Source organism: Hyaena hyaena, unplaced genomic scaffold (genome assembly GCF_003009895.1).
Source record: "Hyaena hyaena isolate Hyena2069 unplaced genomic scaffold, ASM300989v1 scaffold_1636, whole genome shotgun sequence".
Taxonomy (NCBI): domain Eukaryota; kingdom Metazoa; phylum Chordata; class Mammalia; order Carnivora; family Hyaenidae; genus Hyaena; species Hyaena hyaena.
The window spans coordinates 117,018-123,017 of NW_024082272.1; positions in this window are offsets into that span (position 1 = coordinate 117,018).

Here is a 6,000-nt window from a genome sequence, read left to right on the forward strand (position 1 = left end):
TCATCTACATTCATCCTAATCTCATAGTAACCCATGTGAATATTTTTATATTTAATCCAGTATGAGTCCATGGACTTATACTTAGGACTTTTAGTCATTTTTCATTTTGTAACAAATGGGATCCAACGTATCTGCTTTTCTGTATTTTGCTTGTTTATTTGTAACAATATGTTATGTTAATTTCATATAATTCTGAGTTGCATTACAGTGTGGACTTGCATATTTTACAGTGTGGATTTTGGTTGACCATTAACTTCCTTCTCAGGTTTTTGCTATTGTAAGCTATGTTGCAATAAACATTCTGAGTATCTTTTTATTTGATTTGATTTTAAAGTTTATTTATTTATTTTGAGAGAAGGGGGATGGGGCAGAGAGAGAGAGGGAGAAAAGGAATCCCAAGCAGTCTCCATACTGTCCACGCAGAGCCACATAGGGTGCTAGATCTCAAGAATTGGGAGATCATGACCTGAGCAGAAATCAAGAGTCGGAGGATAACTGACTGAGCCACCCATGAATATCTTTTTAAATAGAACTTTTATTTCTTTTTCTATTTCCCCCTTAAAGGGGAAATTTTTGACTAAAAATATTAAATGTTTTGTTTGCTTTAGATTTTATACAATTTTAATCTAAATTTGGAAACTGTTACAAACCTATAAGATTACAGGAACAGAGCAAAAGCACTTCCTTTTTTCTGAACCTCTGGAGAATTTCTTGCCAGATTGATACATTTTATTATACTTAAATTTTTTTAACGTTTTTTTTCTTTTAAAAAGTTTTCAAAGGTTTAAGGGGCGCCTGGGTGGCTTAGTCGGTTAAGCGACTAAGCGATAAAATTTAATTTCCTTATAACCTGCAGCCCATTGACAAATAACTTGAGGCTGGCAGAGTAAAACAGTCGCCAGAAACTCCTTACTGTCTTAATGGTAATGCTTTGCTGGAGAGGAAAATACCCTTAGCTTGGGTATTGGAGGCCAATAGCTAGGCCTCCAGGACTCTGGGAGTCTTCTTTAATAAATAAAAGTCCCTTTGGAAATTTCCCCTTGACTTTATGTCCCCCCAACTGCCAAATATATAATCAGTCTCTCTTCTTGAACCCAGGGTGGCTCTTCCTGCCCACAGGTCCTGTCCTTGTGTTTTAATAAAATCACCCTTTTTTGTGTCCCAACGACATCTCAAGAATTCTTTCTTGAACATCGGCTCTGGACACCCCCACACACCGCATTCCGAAACCCCATCAGGTTCTACTCCTGAAGGCAAGACTACATTATATGTTAAGTAACTGGAGAATAAAATAAATAAGTAAACATATAAAAAATAAATAAAATAAAGTATAAAATTAAAAAAATAACAACAGCAATAAAAGAAAAGTAACACCTCTATTTAAGAGTAGGTAGGAGGGGAAGGTAGGAGGTTGACTTCAGTGGGCACCTACCTCCAAGTTTTAAAACTATCTCCTATCACGATGACCTTGAAAAGTTTAATTTCCCTCTGGGTACAGCCGTTTGGCAGACAAAGATGGTGTACGATCTCCCCCTCACCCCAGCTTCACAGAACCCTGTGAGAAATAAGTCCACTGACCCAATCAAGGGAGGGATGCAAAGACTTGAACCCAATGAAGCAAGACTTTAATCAACGTTCTTGCAAGAGCAGGCGTCTGATGGACAGGCACCCTCAGGGAAGTTACAGCAGACAATTTATCTCTTAGCATTCGAGTCCCTCCTCCTCTGGTTCTTAGTTGGTTGAGGACTACAGAGGTTACAGCCTCACCGGGACATCACCTATGTCCATGTAAGGCAAAAAGTAGTCTGATTGGAACAAATGTACATTCCTTGAGGTGACAGAGCTCATGCTCATTGCAAAGCCTATAAAAATGGGTTGTTGGGGCGCCTGGGTGGCTTAGTCGGTTAAGCGTCCGACTTTTGCTTAGGTCATGATCTCGCGGTTCGTGGGTTCGAGCCCCGCGTCGGGCTCTGTGCTGACTGCCAGCTCAGAGCCTGGAGCCTGTTTCAGTCTGTGACTCCCTCTCTCTCTGACCCTCCCCTGCTCACGCTGTCTCTCTCTCTTTCTCCTAGAAATAAATAAAACATTTTAAAAAATAGGTTGTAAACTTATTAACTACACAGCACAGCTTTTAGTTCCTATTTCTGAAAATGAATCATCTCCCTTACTTCTCACAACTCTCCTCCTCTTTTTCTCAGCGGATTTTAGTTCAGATTGAGTTCCGGCCTATCATCCTTATTGCAATATGACCGAATAAAGTCTTTTTCAGTGGAATATTGTTTGGTGCAATTTTTGCTTTGACAAGAAGTGCTTTTGGATTTTGTAAGTATCCCATTCGTCATTAGAATTTCAATCTATTCCTTTTTGTATTTGTATCTTTGTGGACACTCATTTTCATATTTTGTTCAATTTGTGTACTCTATTTTGGGAGGTCAAAGTTTTCGAGACCTAGTCATAGAGGTTAGCTTTGAGGTGACATTTATATCCTTGATCGCCATAATCCTTTTCCGGTTTGTAGTGTTGTTTGTTTGTTTTACGGTAATAACATCAACAGAATACCAGTAACCATTTTTTTCCAATGTTTGAATTGACCTTTATGTTCTAGTCAGGTTCACAAATACTGATTAACAAAATAATGATTAACGAAATATAAAATATATTTTTTGTTTGTCCAAATAATTTGCTTTCCTGCGTACCTTCTAAAATGTTATATTTTATTTTCTGCATCCTCATCTACAATTTAAGCTCTATGTGCAAGAGTTTTTTCCCTGTTTTGATTCCTATTATATCCCTATTATTTAAAGCAATGTCTGATACATAATAGATGCTCAATAAGTATTGGTTGAAAAGTATTTGACAGGTTCTGTGGAGAAAAGTTGTATGTTACTTATGAGAATATAATGTAGGGGGATCTAATGTTTTCCCTTAATTCAGCTAATACATCTTTAAATGTGTGACAAAGAACTGAGATCTAAGTGAGGAGAATTTGGTAGAAGAAAGGGGAAGTTTCCAAGGAGTCCCAGATAAAACAACAATAACCGGAAAGAAGAAAGAAAGAAAGAAAGAAAGAAAGAAAGAAAGAAAGAAAGAAAGAAAGAAGGAAGGAAGGAAGGAAGGAAGGAAGGAAGGAAGGAAGGAAGGAAGGAAGGAAGGAAGGAAGAAAGAAGAAAGGAAGGAAGGAAGGAAGGAAGGAAGGAAGGAAGGAAGAAAGAAAGAAAGAAAGAAAGAAAGAAAGAAAGAAAGAAAGAAAGAAGGAAGGAAGGAAGGAAGGAAGGAAGAAAGAAAGGAAGAAAGAAAGAAAGAAAGAAGGAAGGAAGGAAGGAAGGAAGGAAGAAAGAAAGAAAGAAAGAAAGAAAGAAAGAAAGAAAGAAAGAAAGAGAAAAAGAAAGAATCTTTTGGATTTGTAAGCAAGCATGTTATGTTTTTCTTTTTTGTTTTTGTTTTTTATTTATTTTTAGGAGAGAGAGAGACACGGAATGAGCAGGGGAGGGTCAGAGAGAGAGGGAGTCACAGACTGAAACAGGCTCCAGGCTCTGAGCTGGCAGTCAGCACAGAGCCCGACGCGGGACTCGAACCCATGAACCGTGAGATCATGACCCAAGAGAAAGTCGGACGCTTAACTGACTAAGCCACCCAGGCGCCCCAGGCATGTTATGCTTTTCAAAACTGGAAAGATAGTGCTACTGGAAGCCAAGAAAGAATAAACTGGGTGTGATTAGGCTGGAAAATAAGAGACGTCTTGTATGTCACTATTTCCACCTTCATTTCAACAGCATATAGAACCCAATAAAAGTTTTGAGTTAGCAGAGTAATCTGGTCAGTTTTGGGATTTGGAGATACTTTCCTGGTGTTGTAAAAGGGAATGAAGACGTGCTCCAAGAGGGAGGGGCAAGATGGTGGAGAAATAGGGAGCTCCGTACCTGCACTCACGCCCATGCATCACACAGAAAAGATCTGAAGCCATAGGAAACCGTACCAAACCCAAGAGACTGGGAGAAAAAGGATGGCAGATTCCACTGAGAAAGCCTTCTAACGTGAGTGCGAAGAAAGCCTTCTAACGTGAGTGCGAACTGGGGAAGATAAAATCGGGCCTGGATAGGAGACTGGAGGGACGGGCCACGCCCCTCTGTGGGGAATGAGAGGGGGAAAAAGAGAGTCTGAAACAGAAAAACCTCCGCTCGGGGGAAAAACCTCCGCTCGGGGTGTAGAAAAACTTTGCATACAAAATACCTGCGCTTCAGGCCCCCCTACCCCCAAACTCCAACTAGCCCCGGCGGGGCTGCTCTCCCAGTTTGCTTCTTTGTGCTGGCTACTGGCTGGCTGGGAGAGGTTGCACGCCTGCAGCCATTGCCCTCTTGGTGGGCTTGGACCCCTGGAAGAGGCGCACATAGACACCGGCGTCCGTTATTCTAGCTGGCTGGAACTCTAGAGGGAAGGCAAAGAGCTAAAAACTGGCAGATTTGACCACGAGTTCGTGTTTTGGGTGACGAGACACAGAGGGAACTTGATTTCCTCACTCCAGTGGGTTCAGACACCGGCAGACAAAGCCCCCAGCCCCGCCCAGCCTCCCCAGGCCGACTCAGGGAGAAGGGAGCAGCGGCTTCTGGCTCCACCCCCAGAGCTAGCCTGGAAGCTTGGAATTGCCCTGAGGGGGTTGCCAGGAGATCGCCTGAGGCAATTTCAGGGGGGTGCTTGGCCTGGGATTTGGAGGCTGGGACTGGCCTGGGTTGAAAAGCGCAACAAACTTTGGCTGAGCCACTGGCCCAGGAAGTTTACACACCTATAAAAGCGAGATGGAGCGCCACCACTCTCCTCCCTACAACCGCCAAGGCAGAACCCCCACCAGACGCATTGGATCACACCACACCCATCCCTGCTTGAGAGCTGCCCTCCTCCCTTTCCCCTTCTTTGTTTTTGTTTTTGTTTTTTCTTTTTCTTTTTTTCTTTTTTTCTTTTTTTCCACAGAACACTGACCTGATTAGCTCTGGTCATTGGCGTGCTTAAACAATCAAATTTAGTCTATTCTGTAGATGTAAATTCTACACCTCCCGAACTTTTCATCTCTTTCCCTCAGGAGTAATTTCTATATATAGTTATAGACTATATAGAAACTATATATATGCAGACTATATAGTTTCTCTGGATAATACCAGCGTCCTTCTCTCACCTAGCCAACCATACTACACCTTTTAACTCTTTGAAAAAAGCTTCTTATCCCTTCTGCCTGTTCATTCTATTTCCAATTTTGCTTCATTCCCACCCCCACCCCCGCCCTGTCTCTCTCTCTGTCTCTATGCTCTTCAACCAGTACTGCATACATCCAGATATTTAACTATAGCTGGGAAATCCGGTTATATGCTATAAACCGTTCTTTGTCCATGGTATTCTTCTTTTTTCCTTTTCTTTTCCTCCTTTTGATCTTTTTATGTATTCTTTGATTTTCTATTATTCGCCCTCCCTCCTCGGTCTTTTCCCTTAACTTTTTCGCTGTCCCTCTCAGTTTGCATGTTAGTCGGATTTGTCTGTGCGTTTGTGTGCCCCTGCTCCCTGTGTGTTTGTCAGTCTGTTTTCCTCTCCAGGGCTACCTCAAGAAACAAGCCAAAGTACACATGGTAGAGAAGCCCAAATATCAAAAAAAGTAGGAAAACAAAATAACCAAGGTCTCAACAAGAGAGACAAAGAGATACCATTCAAAAAACACTATCTGAGAGGATATGCCCTGGACAGTCAAAGAGTCTTCCTGGATACAGAGGGCCTCACAGATGCAGAGAGCATAACAGGTCTTTAAAACTAACAAGAGCCAGAAAACTAACTAAAATGACAAGACAAAAAAGCTCTCCCCGAAAGAAACTCCCAGAAGAACTGACAGCTAATGAACTGCTCAAAACAGATATAAGCAGCATAAATGAACAAGATTTTCGATTAATAATCATAAAATTAATAGCTGGGCTTGAAAAAAACATGAGGGACATCAAAGAAACTATGTCTACAGACAAAATG